Source organism: Anomaloglossus baeobatrachus, chromosome 2 (genome assembly GCF_048569485.1).
Source record: "Anomaloglossus baeobatrachus isolate aAnoBae1 chromosome 2, aAnoBae1.hap1, whole genome shotgun sequence".
Lineage (NCBI taxonomy): Eukaryota > Metazoa > Chordata > Amphibia > Anura > Aromobatidae > Anomaloglossus > Anomaloglossus baeobatrachus.
This window is the reverse complement of record NC_134354.1, coordinates 20,320,738-20,342,626: the sequence shown is the minus strand read 5'-3', so window position 1 is coordinate 20,342,626 and position 21,889 is coordinate 20,320,738. Positions and strand designations below refer to the sequence as shown.

The window sequence follows — 21,889 nt, the reverse complement described above, 5'->3', positions numbered from 1 at the left end:
TATGCATTAAAATGTAACAATAGTCAATAGGTTTATAGGTTGTTTATTATAATAGACATTGCTAGCAACAATACAACTCTGTAACATGTGATAAGAATCTGAAAATCAAACACAAAATCAATGCATTACGTGCATACATAACACCATGTTCAGTGGCATTTTTCTTTTCTTAAATGAAGAGACTCCAAAAAAAAAAAAACCCAATGATCCTTGTAGAGAAAAATGTGCTCTTTCAAATGATAACAGAATTAATATATTTTAGGGGTACCCTTTTGGGAAATTTGACCTAAAACTAGGTAAAATTCGTTTTTTTTAAGTTTTTCATCATATGTGGGTGTGAATATTTCCACAAATACATATGCTTTGACCGTGATATTGCAGCAATGCAAAGTCATGAAGATGTTTGTTGTACAGGGTAAAGCACCAGTTCCTATTGGTTTTTGGTCTTGAGTTATATATGGGCAAAGTTTGGCATAAATTTTATGCGAGGCGTTTTGCAAGCTACTTTGACACAAAATTGCGGCCGAAATATTGTTTTGTCATAGCCGGTAATAATTTTATCGCGTTTAGCAGCAAAAGTTGAGCTAGTATGCCAAATTTCAGCATCATAGCCAGTATAGAACTCTAATGGCTATGTGCCAAAGTTTGCAAAATCCTCTTAGCTGAAGCCGCAGGCTTGGGGGGGGGGGGCCTCCAGTGAAAGGTCAGCAGTGCCCAATATATTTGAGATCTGGCCCTAAAAATTTACAGAACCTCTTTTCAAACATACATGTACATCCTTATAAATTTTCAGCAAAATCGGAGAACGTCGAGTGGGGACCACTGGTCCACTTGACACGGAATGACCCAGCAGAAAGTCAGAGTTATCGCAATCACAGGTTACAAAATAGGAAATTATGAACACATTTATAATGGACTCAATGTGTACATAAATAACTGATCCCGAGTTACCTCCTGTATTATACTCCAGAGCTGCACTCACTATTCTGCTGGTGCAGTCACTGTGTACATACATTACATTACTGATCCCGAGTTACCTCCTGTATTATACTCCAGAGCTGCACTCACTATTCTGCTGGTGCAGTCACTGTGTGCATACATTACATATCCTGAGTTACCTCCTGTATTATACTCCAGAGCTGCACTCACTATTCTGCTGGTGCAGTCACTGTGTGCATACATTACATTACTGATCCTGAGTTACCTCCTGTATTATACTCCAGAGCTGCACTCACTATTCTGCTGGTGCAGTCACTGTGTGCATACATTACATTACTGATCCTGAGTTACCACCTGTATTATACCCCAGAGCTGTACTCACTATTCTGCTGGTGCAGTCACTGTATACAGTCATGGCCAAAAGTTTTGGAAATGACACCAAAATGCTATTTTCACATGATCTTTTGCCCTCTGGTTTTTAACCTCATAACGATGGCCGTACGACTTAAAGCGGCGGCAAAACAGGGTACTTATTCTGTTCCGCCGCTTTAAAGCGGCGGCCCGAAAAAACCCTGTAGCGCCCCCCAGCGACCGAAAATCTCGGGGGTTTCAGCTACCGGGGGTAGCTGAGACCCCCCAGATTATGAATCGGGGTGTTTTTTTTGGACCCCGATCATGTGATCGGCGGTATACACTGTATACCGACGAACACATGAAAAAAAAAGAAATGGCCGGTAAAACTGATTTCTTTTTCATCTGACATGATCAAACATGTCAGATGAGAAAGAAATCTAACCCCCTAGTGCCCCCAAAGCCCCCGGTACCGGAGAGTCCCCCCACCCCCACCCCCACCCCCACCGGACATCCAAAATGGCGCCGAAGCGCACAGAAAACTGCCGCCGGCGCCGGCTCTGCAGTCATTTCCCTCCGATCTGAAATGATCAAACATTTCAGATCGGAGGGAAATGTCCTCCCCCTGACCCCTCCTCCGGTCCACCGGAGCCCTCTGGTCACCGGAGCCCCCTCCGGTTCTCCAGAGCCACCACCCCCCTCCCCCCTCCGGAGCGTGGAAGATGGCGGCGCACAGCGCGCGGCCGCCTTCATTCTGCTCTTTCTGCCGCATGTGACACGTCACATGCGGCAGAAAGGTGTCCCCAGGTCCCACTAGGTCCCACTAGGTCACCCCCCGTCACCCCCCCGTCACCCCCCCCCAGCCCCCGGTTATACGTTACCTGGCTGCTGGTGCTCCGGGCCCGCGATCGCCGCCTCCTTCTTCAAAGCTGGCGGCGCATGCGCAGACAGCGGCTGTCAGCTGGATCCCTGCAAGCAGGGATCCTGCTGACGTCGCAACTGCACAAGCTACTCCACTGTGGACCGGGGGAGGGTGAGTGCGGTAATCTGCAGTCACACTCCTCACATGGAGAGACTGCTGTTCCAGAAAATGGGGGGTACGTTCTGTGAGCGTGCCCCTCATATTCTGGAATGAGGTTACTGCAGGTCACTCTGCCCTAGGTTGGACCGGGGCAGTGTGAGTGCAGTATTCTCAGATTACTGCACCCACACTGCTCATGGAGAGCTTGCTCTTCCAGAAAATGGGGGATACGTTCCCTGAACGTGCCCCCCATATTCTAGAAGATCCAGAGACGGCGTGGGACCTCCAAAATGGATTACAGCGACCGGAATTTCTTTATTTTCAATAAATTGGTAAAAGAGGAATGTTTCGGGGAGTGTTTTTTCAAATAAATTTTTTTTTTGTCTTTTTTTTTTTCTATTACTGACTGGGTTAGTGATGTCGGGTATCTGTTCAGATGCCGTGACATCACTAACCCCAGGGCTTGATGCCAGGTGACATTACAGCTGGTATCAACCCCATATATTACCCCGTCTGCCACCGCACCAGGGCGCGGGATGAGCTGGGGCGAAGCGCCAGGATTGGCGCATCTAATGGATGCGCCACTTCTGGGGCGGCTGCGGCCTGCTATTTTTAGGCTGGGAAGAGTCCAATAATCATGGCTCTTCCCACCCTGAGAATACCAGACCCCAGCTGTCCGCTTCACCTTGGCTGGTGATCTAATTTAGGGGGGACCCCAGGTTTTTTTTTTTAAAAAAAAAACGCCTGGGGAGCCCTCCAAATTGATCACCAGACAAGGTGAAGCTGTCAGCTGTGGTTTGCAGGCTACAGCTGTCTGCTTTACCCTAGCTGGCTATCAAAAATAGGGGGGACCCCACGTCGTTTATTTTAATTATTAATTTTTTGGGGGGCTAAATACAAGGCTAGGCACCCTTTAGTGCCACATGAAAGGCACTAAAGGGCGCCAGCTTAGAATATGCAGGGGGTGGGACGTTATATATGTTTGACATCTATCCATTCATCCATTGTAGCATTTTAGGCTGTGTGCCCACAATCAGGGTTTGCAGCGTTATAGGCGCAGAGTGTTTTCCCTGCGTCCATAGCGCTGCGTTGTGCAGTAGAAGCACAGTGGAAGGATTTTTAGAAATCTTATGCCCAATGTGCTTCTTTTCTCCGCAGCATAAACCGACCTGTGGCGCAGCTTCCCGAGCCTCAGCATGTCAATTTATGCTGCGGAGATGAGTGTTCTCTGCAGGTAGCATAGAGCTCCACAGCAGCCTGAACCCAAATCGTGGGCATGGGCAGCTGCGTTCTCCCGTGGACAACACTCACATCTCTGCAGGAGGCTGACACTGTGTACTAGACGCCGTGTCGCTGGATCATGGCCACATAGCCTAAAAGTGAGACATTTGTTGCTACAGCAACATTTTTGTGAAGTACCTGTGGATTCAAAATGCTTACTATACTCCTGAATAAAATCCAGTTTCCAAAATGGAGTCACTTGTGGGGGGTTTCTAATGTATAGGTACCCAAGGGGCCCTGCAAATGTGACATGGTGCCCGCAATTTATTTCAACTTTTCCAGAATTCAAATGGTGCTCCTTCCATTCCAAGCCCTCCCATTTATCCAAACAGAGGTTTTTGGCCACATGTGGGGTATCCCTGTGCTCATAAGACATTGGATAACAACCTGTGGGGTCCACGGTTTGTTGTTGTCTCTTGAAAAAGTGAGAAATTTGATGCTAAAGCAACAGTTTTGTGAAAAAAATGAAAATTTTCAATATGGCAACCTAAGCTTATCAAATTCTGTGAAGTACTCGTGGATTCAAACTGCTCACTATATACCTAGATAAAAGCCTTGAGGTGTCTTGTTTCCAGAATGAAGTCACTTGTGGGGGACCGCCACTGTTTAGGCACCTCCGGGGCTCTCCAAATGCAACCTGGCGTCCGCTATTGATTCCAGCCAATTTTGCAGTCAAATGGCACTCCTTCCCTTCCGAGCCCTGCCATGCGCCCAAACAGTTGATTTCCACCACATATAAGGTATCGCCAAACTCAGGAGAAATTGCACAATAAATGTTATGCTGAATTTTTTCCTTTTACTCTTGTAAAAAAAAAAGCTACCTGGTTGAAATAACAATTTTGTGGTAAAATTTTATTTTTTTTTTTCATGGCTCAACGTTATAAAATTCTGTGAAGCACCTGAGGGTTCAGGGTACTCACCAAACATCTAGATAAATTCCTTGAGGGGCCTAGTTTCCAAAATGGGGTCACTTGTGCGGGGTTTCTGCTGTTTAGGTACCTTAGGGGACCTCCAAATGCGATATGGTGCCCGCAATCTTTTTCAGGCAAATTTCCTTTCTAAAATTCAAATATTGCTCCTTTCGTTCCAAGCCCTCCCATTTATCCAAACAAAGGTTTCAGACCACATGTGAGGTACCACCGCGCTCATAAAAAAGTGGTTAACAAACCTTGAGGTCAAATTTTTGGAATTACCTCTTGAAAAAGTGAGAAAATTGATGCTAAAGCAACATTTTTGAGAAAATTATTAAAATTTTCAATATGACAACGGAACGTTAACAAAATCTGTGAACTACCTGTGGATCTAAAATGCTCACTATACCCCTAGATAGAAGCCTTGAGGGGTCTAGTTTCCAAAATGGTGTCACTTGTGAGGGATTTCTTCTGTTTAGGTACCTTAGCGGACCTGTAAATGCAACATGGTGCCCGCAATCTATTTCAGCCAAATTTGCTTTCCAAAATTCAAATATTGCTCCTTCTGTTCCGAGCCCTCCCATTTGTCCAAACAGAGGTTTCTGACCACATGTGGGGTATCGGCGCGCTCATAAGAAAGTGGGGAACAAGTTTTGGGGTCCATTTTGTTGTGTTATTTCTTCTAAAAGTGAATAAATTTGGGTTAGAGCAACATTTTTAGGTAAAATTTAATTTTTGCTTTTTTTCATTCCACATTGCTTTTGTTCATGTGAAGCACCTGAAGGGTTAATAAACTTCTTGAATGTGGTTTTGAGTACTTTGGGGGGTGCAGTTTTTAGAATGGTGTCACTTTTGGGTATTTTCTGTCATCTAGGCCTATTGAAGTCACTTCAAATGTGATGTGGTCCCTAAAAAACTGGTTTTGTAAATTTTGATGTAAAAATGAGAAATTGCTGATAAACGTTGAACCCCTCTAACTTCCTAACAAAAAAAAATTTTGTTTCCAAAATTGTGCTGATGTAAAGTAGACAAGTGGGAAATGTTATTTATTAACTATTTTGTGTCACAGAAATCTCTGGTTTAACGGTATAAAAATTCAAAAGTTGAAAATTGCTAAATTTTCAAAATTTTTGCCAATATTCAATTTTTTTCATAAATAAACACAAAAAATATTGTCCTAAATTTGGTACTAACATGAAGTCCAATATGTGACGAAAAAACAATCTCAGAATCACTGGGATCCGTTGAAGCGTTCCAGAGTTATAACCTCATGAAGTGACACTGGTCAGAATTGCAAAATTTGGTCTGGTCATTAAGGTGAAAATTAGCTCCGTCACTAAAGGGTTAATTGTGTTTGTCTGATGTTTACATCACATACAGAAATATAATTGCAATCATATTATGAGACCAAAAGGTTCTATTGACAGAATGAGTTAATGCAGCAAGTCAGTATTTGCAGTGTTGCCCCTTCTTCAGGACCTCTGCAATTCTCCCTGGCAGCTCTCAATCATCTTCTGTGAGTGGTGCGATTCCCTTGGCTGAGAAGCAACCCCGCACATGAATGGTTTCCGGATGCTTAACAGTTGGCATGAGACAAGACTGGTGCTAGCGCTCACCTCTTCTCCTAATAAGCTGTTTTCCAGATGTCCGAAACAATCGAAAAGGGGATTCATCTGAGAAATGACTTTACCCCAGTCCTCAGCAGTCCACTCCCTGTACATTTTGCAGAATATCAGTCGGTCCCTGATGTTTTTTCTGGAGAGAAGTGGCTTCTTTGCTGCCCTCCTTGAAACCAGGCCTTGCTCAGAGTCTCCGCCTCACAGTGCGTGCAGAAGCACTCACACCAGCCTGCTGCCATTGCTGCGCTAGCTCGGCACTGCTGCTAGTCCCATCCCGCAGCTGAAACTGTTTTAAGATACGGTCCTGGCGTTTGCTGGTCCTTCTTGGGCGCCCTGGAGCCTTTTTGGCAACAATGGAAGCTCTCTCCTTGCAGTTCTTGATGATGCGATAGATTGGTGACTGAGGTGCAATCTTTGTAGCTGCGATACTCTTCCCTGTTAGGCCATTTTTGTGCAGAGCAATGATGGCTGCACGTGTTTCTTTAGAGATAACCATGGTTAACTGAAGAGAAACAATGATACCAAGCACCAGCCTCCTTTTAAAGTGTCCAGTGGTGTCATTCTTACTTAATCATGACTGATTGATCGCCAGCCCTGTCCTCATCAACACCCACACCTGTGTTAATGGAACAATCACTAAAACAATGTTAGCTGCTCCTTTTAAGGCAGGAATGCAATGATGTTGAAATGTGTTTTGGGGGTTAAAGTTCATTTTCTTAGCCAATATTGACTTTGCAAGTAATTGCTGTTAAGCTGATCACTCTTTATGACATTCTGGAGTATATGCAAATTGCCATTAGAAAAACTTAAGCAGTAGACTTTGTAAAAATTAATATTTGTAGCATTCTCAAAACTTTTGGCCATGACTGTACATACATTACTGATCCTGAGTTACATCCTGTATGGAACTCCAGAGCTGCACTCACTATTCTGCTGGTGCAGTCACTGTGTATGTACATTACTTATTCTGACTCCTAACTGAACTCCTACAGGGTGGCATTTTCTCAGAGCTTACTGTACCGTGCTTAGGACAGACCACACGTTACAAAATATATAGTGAGAGGCGGCTCAGTGCAAGGCTGAACAACAGGTAACGATGGGCGCATTCAGCTCTGAAGCCTACAAGAATAGTGGAAGCAGCTTTGCATGTTAATACAGGAAGTACCGTAACTCATTTCAAGATTAGCAACATTATATATTTACCAAGTCATTTTAACGGTCCGGATATCAAACCCGAGCTGCTAAATCTTAAGGTGTGGCCCTGTCATTGATTACCATCATGTTTGCGCACAGCAGAGGTAATATATTATATACAGTATATATATATATATTTTTATTTATTTTTTTGTCCTTCCAGCAACATGATTGTGAATAATTAGGTGAACATGATAAAAAAAAAATTATAATTTTTATTTTTCTGACCGTGACACATTACAAAACTACATAATGAATGTGGGAAGTAGAGGATTCCTTCTGCCTATTTGAAGCAGTTTTCACCCGTTACTAGAATACCGCCATCCTGCTTATCACCCGTTACTAGAATACCGCCATCCTGCTTATCACCCCGATATCTGATAGTGTGACCGTGATAACAGAACAATAATGAGAGCGCACTGACTGCTGTACAGGTCTGATATCCGGCTGTCAATAGACTACAGACAAGGCGTATTTACCCATTTATACAGGCTGCCAACAAGTGATGGCGATGGAATGAATCGCCAGCAGATTTATACAGGACGATAATCATGCGAGAGCATTCTTACAAAATAGTCCTTCGCTCTTCAAAATGAGCTTTAAAGGGGTCGTCTGGGACGTTAAACATCGATGGCCTGTCATTAGGATGGCTGTGTGCTCCAGTCATTGTGTAGCAGCCGCTGCCGGGTCCTGCAGATCAGCCACACATTGAATGGAGCCGCGCAGCAGAGGATGGTGTGGAGACGCGGGGGGCAGTGGGTGCTCTCCTGTGGAGACGCGGGGGGGCAGTGGGTGCTCCCCCGTGGAGACGCGGGGGGCAGTGGGTGCTCCCCCGTGGAGACGCGGGGGGCAGTGGGTGCTCCCCCGTGGAGACGCGGGAGGCAGTGGGTGCTCCCCCGTGGAGACGCGGGGGGCAGTGGGTGCTCCCCCGTGGAGACGCGGGGGGCGGTGGGTGCTCCCCCGTGGAGACGCGGGGGGCGGTGGGTGCTCCCCCGTGGAGACGCGGGGGGCGGTGGGTGCTCCCCCGTGGAGACGCGGGGGGCGGTGGGTGCTCCCCCGTGGAGACGCGGGGGGCGGTGGGTGCTCCCCCGTGGAGACGCGGGGGGCGGTGGGTGCTCCCCCGTGGAGACGCGGGGGGCGGTGGGTGCTCCCCCGTGGAGACGCGGGGGGCGGTGGGTGCTCTCCCGTGGAGACGCGGGGGGGCGGTGGGTGCTCTCCCGTGGAGACGCGGGGGGGCGGTGGGTGCTCTCGTCCTCTGGTCCCGCCGCCTTTAGAAAGACAGCATGGCCCAGGGCTCATCCCAACTGAACGCTGACCTCCTTAACCGTGGGCAGAACACTACTCAGACAACACAGGGTGAGGGAACCACAATATTAAGACTTTATTGGATCCCCAAACAATTAACGGCACATAACCAGCAAAACACAAATGTAACAGGCAACAGAGTCTCCCCCTTCCGCTGCTCACCAGGGATTAGAATGTCCGTGCCTCAGAGCTTCCAGGGCTACTTACTCCAATCCAGCAGCACCCCGCTTTCAGCGGGCACCCACCGAGAAAGGAATAATGCCAGATTTAGGAAGCTGTGTGAGGGCTGCAAAGCCTGTAGTAGGTGACTGGATGGTCCCAACCTGGATTCCTTCCTTAGGTGGTCCTTGATATCTCAGCCGAATCCTTGCACTCGATGCTGAAGTCCATGTAGTGTTATAATTCAGGTTCGGTTATGGCTTGCCAATCGAATCCGCAGATCCTAGATTAGTATCATGTAGCAAGAGTCTACCCGGGCAATGGAAAGTCCTCTTTATACCCCTGAGCTCTCCATTCAGACCATTGGGGTCTTAACGACAGGTGGATAAGGCTGGGCTCTTATTGGCTAGATTTCAAGCCGTATACAAAATATCCCTATTAGTAATGGTCTCTGGCAGAGACGAGGGAGAGACAGCAGTTACATCACATCTAGCAATACCCATATAATACAATGGGAGGTTTGCATAGTTGATTTGCCTGGGTATCTGACCTTCACTGGCCAAGGCAATTACATGCGTCAACAAGAACTTTAACACTAGACTCCTAAGGGTACCTTCACACTTTAGCAATGCAGCAGCGATCCGACCAGCGATCTGACCTGGTCAGGATCGCTGCTGCATCGCTACATGGTCGCTGGTGAGCTGTCAAACAGGCAGATCTCACCAGCGACCAGTGACTAGCCCCCAGCCAGCAGCGACATGCAAGCAACGCTGCACTTGCACGGAGCCGGCGTCTGGAAGCTGTGGACACTGGTAACTAAGGTAAACATCGGGTATGGTTACCCGATGTTTACCTTAGTTACCAGCGCACACCGCTTAACTTAGCGTGTGCAGGGAGCAGGAGTCGGCACTGGCAGCATGAGAGCTGCGGAGGCTGGTAACGAAGGTAAATATCGGGTAACCAAGGTGGTTACCCGATGTTTACCTTGGTTACAGCTTACCGCAGGCTGTCAGACGCTGGCTCCTGTTCCCTTCACATTCAGGATTGTTGCTCTCTCGCTGTCACACACAGCGATGTGTGCTTATCAGCGGGAGAGCAACAATAAAAAAAACGAACCAGCACTGTGTGTAACGAGCAGCGATCTCACAGCAGGGGCCAGATCACTGCCCAGTGTCACACACAGCGAGATCGCTAATGAGGTCACAAAAACCGTGACTCAGCAGCGATCTCAGTAGCGATCTCGCTGTGTGTGAAGTACCCCTAAGAGTCTTGTAGAAACAATAAGGGGCTTATCCCCCATTTATAAACAAACTATCATCAGGTCTGGATGAATTTTAAAAAACTTAACCTATGCTAGACACTGAGAGTCCATGTCATTACAGATGGGTCATCAATATCTTGTGACGGTAACAGAGGTGCAGAAGTCCCAAGAACTAGTGCATCCCAATCACCAACACTACACACCAGAAGGTGAAGCCACTGGCCGCTCAACCACTGTCTGTGAGGACTGTTTGATCATTCAGAAAACCTTCCAGCTTGGATTTAATCCAGACTTCTTGTTTTTCCAAGGCGTCGCCTATCGAAGACACATGTCCATAGGAAGAGCTGTGCAAATAACAGGATCCCTACTGATCTTCACAACAATGCAGCGCCTAAACCGGATTCGAAAACCCTTTCTTGCTGATCAGAAATTTCCACAATGTTGCACCCCCGACATAGCGACTCTTTGGGGAGTACTGGTAATTGGCAAGCTGGTGGCATGGAGTGCACTCAATGAGTTGTCACTCACCCTTAAATCATTCGGCTGGCAGTAACAGACAAGTGAACCCCACACAGATAGTTGTCCACTACTACTAGAAGCAATGAAGATTCAACTACTGGCGCCCCTCGCTCATGTTCTGGCATCAGGCTACTACTGCGTCTAATCACAGCGGCCGCCACTTTCCATCTGAGCCGGAAGACAGTAATTTTAGGATCAGAAGGAAATAGACCGCTGCAGCCGATCAAGTAATTAGCTGTTAATTGATGTGCATTGGTCACCTGACTTCTTCTCTGGCAGGAAACACCAGCAAAAATACTAAAGAGTGACAAAATGTCGGTATGTGGTAGTGGTATTTTGTGCCACCGAAAACACATTTAAAAAACAACCAAAAACCTTTTTTAATGCGGTGGACAATCCCTTTAAAGATAGCCATTAACTCAGTCATTCTAGAAATCCCCTCTAATTTAAATGGGTTGTCCAATTTTAGGAAAGTGGGTTTCAAACTCTGTAAAATGCCTAAAAATAGCCTCAGAAGGTGGTACGCCTCCTCTCCTTCGGTCCAGTGTTGGATCCCCGTTGCTGCTCTGGTCCCAGCGTTTTGGTTGCATCTTGTTCACGGAGCTCAGTGACTGACTACAGCGGCAACATGCGCCGTCAACCTGATGTCATCGCTGCAGGGGAGCTGCCGCTGGACCTGGGGAGGGTGAGCACCTTCTGAGATTGTTATTTTATAGAGTTTAGAGCCCACTTTCCTAACAATGGACAATCCCATTAATAAGAGCATCGCAGCTACGATAGAAAGGAGTCTATACTTCCAAAGTTTATTTACCTTTTTCAAATGCTACCCATACCAATTCCCGCAGTTTTCTCTCTCAGTGTAACTCTTTAATTTCCAACTACGTCTGGAACAAACATAAACCGGGAATCAACTTTCAAACATTGAACCTCCACAGGGGGGGCATGGGATTACCCAATATATCGTTATACTACCAAGCCGCCGTCCTGTCTAGAGCGGTAGACTGGATCAGACGCCCACCGACTAAATTGTGGATATCCATAGAAGAATACCTAGCCCCCCCCACTCCTCTACGAGCTATGCTACTTTCCCCTGCTAACCAGAGGGAGAAAAGAGCCGTCACAAATGAGCTTACGAGAACTCTTTTGCACAAATGGAAGGAAAACAGAGAGATACTGGCCCCGCCTCTCTCCCCTTTAACCCAAGTTTCCGACATATTAGATGCTGATGTAAACCAAGCCGCGTCCACGAAATCCACATTTCTGACCAATGTGAATGTTCCGTTAGCTGATCTCTTGGTGGACGGCTCTTTGATTTCTGAACAGGAGATGGGTATGAACCCAGGCCTCTCTAAGCTCACATTTCTTCATCATACAAAGTTAAAACATGTGATTCATCCATTACTACCTCACACTCATCTCGACAGACCTTTAACTACATTTGAATCTTTTTGCATGCAAACCCGGACTCCCAGGAAAATTCTTTCTAACTTGTACCAGACCCTGCTAACAAAAAATCTGGTGGTAAAGAGAGCATATATACTAAGGCTATGTGCGCACTGGGAAATGAAATTTCCTTGCGTAAATTCCGCATGCTCTCAAAGATTACCGCACCCGCGGTAAAAACCGCGGGAAACCGCACCCGAAAACCGCATGCGGTTTGCCGCGGTTTGCTGCGGTTTTACCGCGGTATTGTTCGCGGTATTGCCGCGGTTTTGCCGCGTGCGGGTTGGGATGTGCTTTATTGCATTCAATGCAATAAAGCACATTGAAGAAAAAAAAAAAATACATTTAATTCTGATAGTGGATAGACAGAAGAATAGATAGAGGGATAGATAGATAGATAGATAGATAGATAGATAGACAGACAGAGGGATAGATAGATAGATAGATAGAGGACAGATCGCTGCATTTCCCACGGTCGGCAGTGAGTTCACATTACCGGCCGTGGGAAATGACCGGTAATTACCTCTGCTGTCTGCTGCATTCAGCGCTGTGTCTGTGACAGTCGCGGCTGGATGTCAGCAGTGCAGGACGCCGGAGCCGGAGCTGTGGACTACGCCGGAGCTTTGCTTGGGGGGGGGGTTAATAAAATGGTGAACGAGGCTTGTTGGTTTTATTTAAAATAAAGGATTTTTCTGTGTGTGTGTTTTATTCACTTTACTTACGGGTTGATCATGTCAGCTGTCACATAGACGCTGCCATGATCAAGCCTGGAGTTAATGGCGGTGGTCCCCCATCATCATTAACTCCTTGTATTACCTTGCTACCACTGCTACACGGTGGCAAGAAGAGCCGAGGACACGCCGGTATTGCCGCATAATGCATGCGACAGTGCCGGGGCACCTGCGGCTGATATTCTCGGCTGCGGGAGGGGGAGTGAGGCGGGGGACATTACCCCTGCCCCTCTCCCTCCCCAGCCTGAGAATACCGGGCCGCCGCTGTGTGCTTACCTCGGCTGGAAGGTAAATATGCAGTGGAGCCCACGTTCTTTTTTTTCTATATTTCCGTTTTCTTTCTATGTGTGTTCTGTCTGTCTATGTGTTCTATGTGTCTGTGATGTGTGTGTGTGTGATGTGTTTGTGTTTACTCTCTGCTTTGCTTCCTCTTCCTGTAATGACATCACTTCCCTGCAAAACCGCAGACACGCGATGAACATTACCGGAGGTAAACCGCGAAATACCGCAGGGAATAACGCAGGAAAACGCAGTTAACCGCACAGAATTTGCTGCCTGCGTTATTCCCTGCGGGATTTCATGATTAACATTGGAGTCAATGGAGTGAAATCCCGCAGCGATGTGCGGAAAAGAAGTGACATGCACTTGTTTTTGCTGCGGGATTCCCGCAGCAAAACATGCAGCTGTCAAATTCCGCCCAGTGCGCACAGCATTTTTTTTCTCCATAGGATTTGCTGGTGATTCACTGCAGAGATGTTATGAACATTTTCTGCAGCGAAATATGCAGCAAATCCGCGGAAAATCCGCGGCAAAATCCGGTAAGTGCGCACATAGCCTAAGATGGGAAAGGGACCTGAGTACTATATTTACCGATTTACAAACGAGCCAAATTTACAATGCCTCACATGGCCCGTCGTGTTGTGTGAGAGTTCAAGAGAACTCATTTAAAGTGATAGCGAGATGGTACATTGTCCCCACCTCGTCTAGTGCATGGAGCTCTTCCAACTCAGATTAATGCTGGCGATGCGAGAGGGACAAGGGAACATATTTACATGTATGGTGGTCTTGTCCGATTGTCCAGACCTTCTGGCGGATGGCTTCACAGTTAATATTTGACCTCACAGGCAAAACAGGGGGTTCTGGAACCTGGACAAATGCTTCTGAACTTCCCAATGTGACCTAAAGACAAAGCTACTTCAAAACTGGCGTCATTTGTAGGCTCAGCTTGTAAACTTCTCATAGCCCAATTGTGGCGCACAACGAAAATTCCCACTCTCACACAGCTCTTGCTGAAGATCGATCATTTATATCACGTTGAAGAACTCTCAGCCCTTTCGCGTCAAAATATGCTCTCTTTCCTTCAGGTCTGGAAGGCTTGGCAGGCCTATAAGTCTAAACCGCAATTTTCAATAGTGACTTCGCAGACGGTAGCATAGGGGATTGTAAGTCACCCTTCCCCTCACCAATGAGATGAATGACAGCTGTCTAAACATCCTTGCCACGAATTGAATGGATCTAAGACCAAAATCTTCTCCTTTCTTCTCTCCTTTCTATCTCTTTCCCCTTTCCTTTCGTCTCTTGAACCCTCTAACTCTAATCCTGTAACTGAATTTCATGCGACAAAAATTCGCTCTCCTAGACTCTGGCTCCCCCCCTACCTCTAGTTTCTATGATACTTGTTGTTAAAAACTGTTGCATATTAATACAGAAACCAGAATACTAAGTTAATTAGGGCTTTCCCAATACCAGATGGTTAAGTTTATTATTTGGAAGGCTCAGACAACACATACGTAATCTGAGTTATAGAGTTAAAATGGGAAGCGTCTGATGCAAATGTGATTGTATTAGTCAAGTCTGTGATTTCTGATGTTTGTGTATTTTTATTTTTCTTTTGCTTCAATAAACAAAACATTAAAACAACAGAAAGGAGTCAGGAGACGCAGAGCATCGCAGCTACGATAGAAAGGAGTCAGGAGACGCAGAGCATCGCAGCTACGATAGAAAGGAGTCAGTACACGCAGAGCATCGCAGCTATGATAGAAAGGAGTCAGTACACGCAGAGCATCGCAGCTATGATAGAAAGGAGTCAGGATACGCAGAGCATCACAGCTACGATAGAAAGGAGCCAAGAGACGCAGAGCATCACAGCTACGATAGAAAGGAGCCAAGAGACGCAGAGCATCACAGCTATGATGGAAAGGAGTCAGGAGACGCAGAGCATCGCAGCTTGCTGTTTACAGTACTCATGGAAACCCCTGTCCACTGTGAAAGCTCCTACAACAGGTATGTGAAGATGTGTTGGGAGTGGAGGGATTTTTTTTTCTATTAACACTTGGAGCTGTTTGGACAAAATGTGTTCGCTGGACAAACTCCTGGGAGGAAACTGCTGCCAGCGTCTTCGTGCTCCATACCACAGAGGTCTGGTGGAGTCCATGCCTCGATGAGCTCGGAGCCGTCTTGGCAGCACAAGTGCGACCTACACAATATCAGGCGGGTTTTAATTATAGATAATTGTGCACGGAGAGGCGCTGCAGCGTGCCGGCTCCTGTGACAGCCGTCCAATGCTGCCAGCTGCTGCACACGCGTGTACTAAGAACGGGACACGGAGGATACCTGCCGAGCGTTGGACGATACCTCGGTAACTGCCCCGCACAATATCGGATCGGGCAGAAGAAGGACATGCTGCACGAGACCTTAAACCCGTCACTGCAACGCCCAATTTTTGGATCTTCATTCCTTCCAAAAAAATAAAAGTAAAAAAAAAAAATTTAAGTTGGACTATACCAGACAAGGCGATGCCAAAATGCCTATTTTATAAATTCTGTATTTTTGACTGGGGGGTGGGTGGAAGTGTGTTGATTGGACCTTATCCTTTTTAGTGTTTTTCTGTCCCCAACGGGGACTTGAACCTGCGCTTATACTACTGTATTGCAGCATACAGCAAAAGTCAGAGCCTGGCTCCACAGGAGTACCAATATGGCCGCTACGGGCATCTTCATCACAAATATTGGAAGGAGGCAACATCACTCCAGCAAGTTGGGCTAATACACATTTTTGCAAGACACTTTGGGGACTGCCGCCTTCTTCTAAGGGCTAGGACACACAGCGAGTAATACGAGCCGAGTGGAATGCGATAATAAAATCGTATTCCACCCGGACCCATGTTACTCTACGGGGTTGTTCACATCTGCGTTTTTTTTCTCAGCCCTAATCGGATCGAGAAAATAATAGCAGCATGCTGCGGGTGCAATCCAATCCATATTCACTCGCACCCATACAAGCCTATGGGTGCAAGTGAAACATCGCACTGCACTTGGATGACACCGGAGTGCAGTGCGATAATCGCATCAGCTGGCAATGGAAGAGATGGGGAAAATAGTACCTCCCTCTCCTCTGCAGAGGTGCTCCGATCGCAGGATCACATTACAGTATAATGACACTCTGCTCACACTGGCATACCGCATATATCGCATCCGATATCATATGCTCGTGTGTCCCCAACCTTAGGCTTCTATGGTGGTCTAAGATTGTCCACCACGAAGTGTGCACCCTGAATAATATAAATGCAGGACTTTGTGTGCTGTGTATACTGATAACATTCTTGGGGTCCTTCCCAGCCCCCCGCTTTTCTTGGCAACACACTGGCGCCCCATGATGATGTCACACAGAGCTAATCAGAGGTGTAATGGAGTGATTGACTGCAGCGATTGAAAGTTGTTCTAATGAGGGCTGTATAACAGCAGGTATGGAGCGGGGTCAGTTCCTGATAAGTGCCATACAAGAAGTCCCCTAATTGAGAGATACAGATAGATGCAAACTGAAAATATCCAAATCGCCTCCTTTTCCAAAATATATAAAGACAAAAATGATTTTGCATGGCCCGTCTTTAACACCAGACTAAAAATACTGCAAACATTAAAACTAGAAATCTCCTGCCCTTCACGAGAGTTGCCCCCCCCCTATTTAGGTTCCATAGAATTAAAGGAGAAAATGGGTGTCTGTGTGTTGAACGCAAAACCATAGTTTTTGCCCAAAGGGTGAGGCAGTTTTCATAACAGATTTCAGATTCTTCAGGACCCACATTTTCTGAGAAATACATACATATTCAGCTATTACATTTCTGGATCAGTGTGAGGTGATTATTAGAAATGAGCAAACCCAAACGGTAAAATTCTGGGTTCAAACTAACATATCTGGTGCTGAACTCCAACCACTGACTTCTCACAGATGTTACTGTTCAGCTTCAGGTATCAACAGGGGCGGCTGCGTGCTGCTATTTATAGGCTGGGAAGGTCCAAATAACCATGGACCTTCCCAGCCTGAGAATATAAGCCCCCAGCTGTCTACTTTATCTTGGCTGGTTATCAAAAAGAGGGGGGAGCCCACATCTTTTTAAATTTATTTCCTATCCACATTTGTTTGTCGGGCAATTTTCTTCCTCTTACCCCCATTTTGCTTCCTTTTAAAGCCCCCTAGCCCTTACTACAACCATTTTACAGCACCAAAGTTCGGCTCCCCATTGATTTATATGGGGTTTGGGGTCAAGTTTGGGTCCTGAACCAAACTTAACTAAATTCCAGCCGAACCCGAACTTCAATAGGTCGGCTTATCACTACGGATTACTAAGGGTCATAATACAAAAGGAATGTTTTTTTTTAAAAACAGCGCCGCGTGGAAGATGCTGCGCTTGGTAACTAAGGTAAATATCGGGTAACCAACCCGATATTTACCTTGGTTACCAGCGCACGCAGCTACACGTGCAGAGAGCAGCGCACACCGCTTAGTGCTGGCTCCCTGCTCTCCTAGTTACAGCACACATCGGGTTAATTACCCGATGTGTACTGCAGCTAAATGTGCACAGAGCAGGGAGCATGTGCACATTTGTGTGTGTGTGTGTGTATATATATATATATATATATATATATATATATATATATATACACACACACATTATATACACACGCACACACACACACACATATATATATAATTGTGTGTGTGCGTGTATATAATGTGTGTGCATATATGTATATATATATATATATATATATATATAAAAAACTGTATGTGTGTGTGTATAGAATACATTATATATATATAACTGTATATACCGTACATATAACTGTATGTGTGTGTGTATAGAACACACACATATATATACATATATATATACATATATATATATATATAAATAACTGTATATATATTGTGATTATATACTCTTGCAGGAAGGTAAAACTTCCTGTGGGACCATTATACAGAGCACATAGAACACAAGTTTCCGCATATTTCACACTACAGCTCAGTCCTGCATATATCAGTCCATAATACCTCACAGATTAAGTCACGAGCCCCGGTAACGGGCGGAGGTCTCGGTTACCTGCCGGCACCGGTCCCGGTGCTGTCCCCTGAGGCAGCGGAGTCAGTCACCTGTTACCCTGCGCGCTCCCGACAGCTGGGGAGTGCGTGCGCGCCGCCGGTCACCAGTGAGACGTAGCACAGCCGAAGACGCGCCGAGCACAGCAACAAGCCCCGCCCACCGCGCAATAGAAACGACAGGTGAGAAGTAAAGTCCCTGGGTGTTGGATTGGGAAACCCGTCCATAACTCGGGGTCTTCACAGCGGTAGTCATGGTTACTGGCCATTCCTATTCTGTGGCCCTTGGGGCCCCAGAAGGTTTTTCCTTCTTTATCCTGTTCTTTTCATTTATTTGTCTCCATCTTTCTTTATTTCATTCATCCATCATTGAAAGCTGAACTTCTTTTTATTTTCAGGTGGAATAAAGTACTTTTCATTAACATCATTCACTTTACATATATTGTACTGAAAAAGGGGAAAATTACAAAAATTGATAAAGATGCCCCATAACAGATCATCATCCACAGATCCCCCATAACAGAGCATCATCCACAGATCCACATAACAGAGCGTTACCCACAGATCCACATAACAGAGCGTCATCCCCAGATCCCCCATAACAGAGCGTCCTCCACAGATCCCCCATAACAGAGCGTCATCCCCAGATCCCCCATAACAGAGCGTCATCCACAGATCCCCCATAACAGAGCATCATCCACAGATCCACATAACAGAGCGTTACCCACAGATCCACATAACAGAGCGTCATCCCCAGATCCCCCATAACAGAGCGTCATCCCCAGATCCCCCATAACAGAGCGTCATCCACAGATCCCCCATAACAGAGCATCATCCACAGATCCTCCATAACAGAGCATCATCCACAGATCCACATAACAGAGCGTTACCCACAGATCCACATAACAGAGCGTCATCCCCAGATCCCCCATAACAGAGCGTCATCCCCAGATCCCCCATAACAGAGCGTCATCCCCAGATCCCCCATAACAGAGCGTCATCCACAGATCCCCCATAACAGAGCGTCCTCCACAGATCCCCCATAACAGAGCGTCATCCACAGATCCCCCATAACAGAGCGTCATCCACAGATCCACATAACAGAGCGTCATCCACAGATCCACATAACAGAGCGTCATCCACAGATCCCCCATAACAGAGCGTCATCCACAGATCCCCCATAACAGAGCGTCACCCACAGATCCCCCATAACAGAGCGTCATCCACAGATCCCCCATAACAGAGCGTCATCCACAGATCCACATAACAGAGCGTTACCCACAGATCCACATAACAGAGCGTCATCCCCAGATCCCCCATAACAGAGCGTCATCCACAGATCCCCCATAACAGAGCGTCATCCACAGATCCACATAACAGAGCGTCATCCACAGATCCACATAACAGAGCGTCATCCCCAGATCCCCCATAACAGAGCGTCATCCACAGATCCCCCATAACAGAGCGTCATCCACAGATCCACATAACAGAGCGTCATCCACAGATCCACATAACAGAGCGTCATCCACAGATCCCCCATAACAGAGCGTCATCCACAGATCCCCCATAACAGAGCGTCACCCACAGATCCCCCATAACAGAGCGTCATCCACAGATCCCCATAACAGAGCGTCATGCACAGATCCCCCATAACACAGCGTCATCCACAGATCCCCCATAACAGAGCGTCATCCACAGATCCCCCATAACAGAGCGTCACCCACAGATCCCCATAACAGAGCGTCATGCACAGATCCCCCATAACACAGCGTCATCCACAGATCCCCCATAACAGAGCGTCATCCACAGATCCCCCATAACAGAGCGTCACCCACAGATCCCCCATAACAGAGCGTCATCCACAGATCCCCCATAACAGAGCGTCATGCACAGATCCCCCATAACAGAGCGTCATCCACAGATCCCCCATAACAGAGCGTCACCCACAGATCCCCCATAACAGAGCGTCATCCACAGATCCCCCATAACAAAGCGTCATCCACAGATCCCCCATAACAGAGCGTCATCCACAGATCCACATAACAGAGCGTCATCCACAGATCCCCCATAACAGAGCATCATCCACAGATCCACATAACAGAGCGTCATCCACAGATCCCCCATAACAGAGCGTCATCCACAGATCCCCCATAACAGAGCATCATCCACAGATCCCCCATAACAGAGCATCATCCACAGATCCCCCATAACAGAGCATCATCCACAGATCCCCCATAACAGAGCATCATCCACAGATCCCCCATAACATAGCATCATCCACATATCCCCCATAACAGAGCGTCATCCACAGATCCCCCATAACAGAGCGTCATCCACAGATCCACATAACAGAGCGTCATCCACAGATCCCCCATTACAGAGCGTCATCCACAGATCCCCCATAACAGAGCATCATCCACAGATCCACATAACAGAGCATCATCCACAGATCCACATAACAGAGCGTCATCCACAGATCCACATAACAGAGCATCATCCACAGATCCCCCATAACAGAGCGTCATCCACAGATCCCCCATAACAGAGCATCATCCACAGATCCCCCATAACATAACAGAGCATCATCCACAGATCCCCCATAACAGAGCATCATCCACAGATCCACCATAACAAAGCGTCATTCACAGATCCCCCATAACAGAGCATCATCCACAGATCCCCCATAATAGAGCGTCATCCACATATCCCCCATAACAGAGCGTCATCCCCAGATCCCCCATAATAGAGCGTCATCCACAGATCCCCCATAACAGAGCGTCATCCACAGATCCCCATAACAAAGCGTCATCCACAGATCCCCCATAACAGAGCGTCATCCACAGATCCCCCATAACAAAGCGTCATTCACAGATCCCCCATAACAGAGCGTCATCCACAGATCCCCCATAACAAAGCGTCATTCACAGATCCCCCATAACAGAGCGTCATCCACAGATCCCCCATAACAGAGCATCATCCACAGATCCCCATAACACAGCGTCATCCACAGATCCCCCATAACAGAGCGTCATCCACAGATCCCCCATAACAGAGCGTCATCCACATATCCCCCATAACAGAGCATCATCCACAGATCCCCCATAACAGAGCGTCATCCACAGATCCCCCATAACAAAGCGTCATTCACAGATCCCTCATAACAGAGCGTCATCCACAGATCCCCCATAACAGAGCGTCATCCACAGATCCCCCATAACAGAGCGTCACCCACAGATCCCCCATAACAGAGCGTCACCCACAGATCCCCCATAACAGAGCGTCATCCACAGATCCCCCATAATAGAGCGTCATCCGCAGATCCCCCATAACAGAGCGTGATCCACAGATCCCCCATAACAGAGCGTCATCCACAGATCCCCCATAACAGAGAATCATCCACATATCCCCCATAATAGAGTGTCATCCACAGATCCCCTATAACAGAGCGTCATCCACAGATCCCCCATAACAGAGCATCATCCACAGATCCCCCATAACAGAGCATCATCCACAGATCCCCCATAACAGAGCGTCATCCACAGATCCCCCATAACAGAGCGTCATCCACAGATCCCCCATAACAGAGCGTCATCCACAGATCCCCCATAACAGAGCGTCATCCACAGATCCCCCATAACACAGCATCATCCACAGATCCCCCATAATAGAGCGTCATCCACAGATCCCCCATAACAGCGTCAGAATCAGATGTTGCAGCAAATAGAGTCCCTAGAAAGCCTCGCCTCCATGATACTGTGACATTATTTGTTCCTGCTCTT

At 46.9% G+C, this 21,889-nt stretch overlaps 1 protein-coding gene across 1 annotated transcript in view; it reads right to left on the bottom strand.

Moving 5' to 3' along the window:
* LOC142290858 (beta-1,4-galactosyltransferase 3-like) overlaps positions 1-18,195 on the bottom strand; it is an 85,865-nt gene extending 67,670 nt beyond the window's left edge. Inside the window, exon 1 of the mRNA XM_075334902.1 lies at positions 18,115-18,195. The gene's annotated coding sequence lies outside the window, so the exon portion shown is untranslated. The remainder of the gene's footprint in view (positions 1-18,114) is intronic.
* Between the last annotated feature and the right edge of the window lie 3,694 nt (positions 18,196-21,889).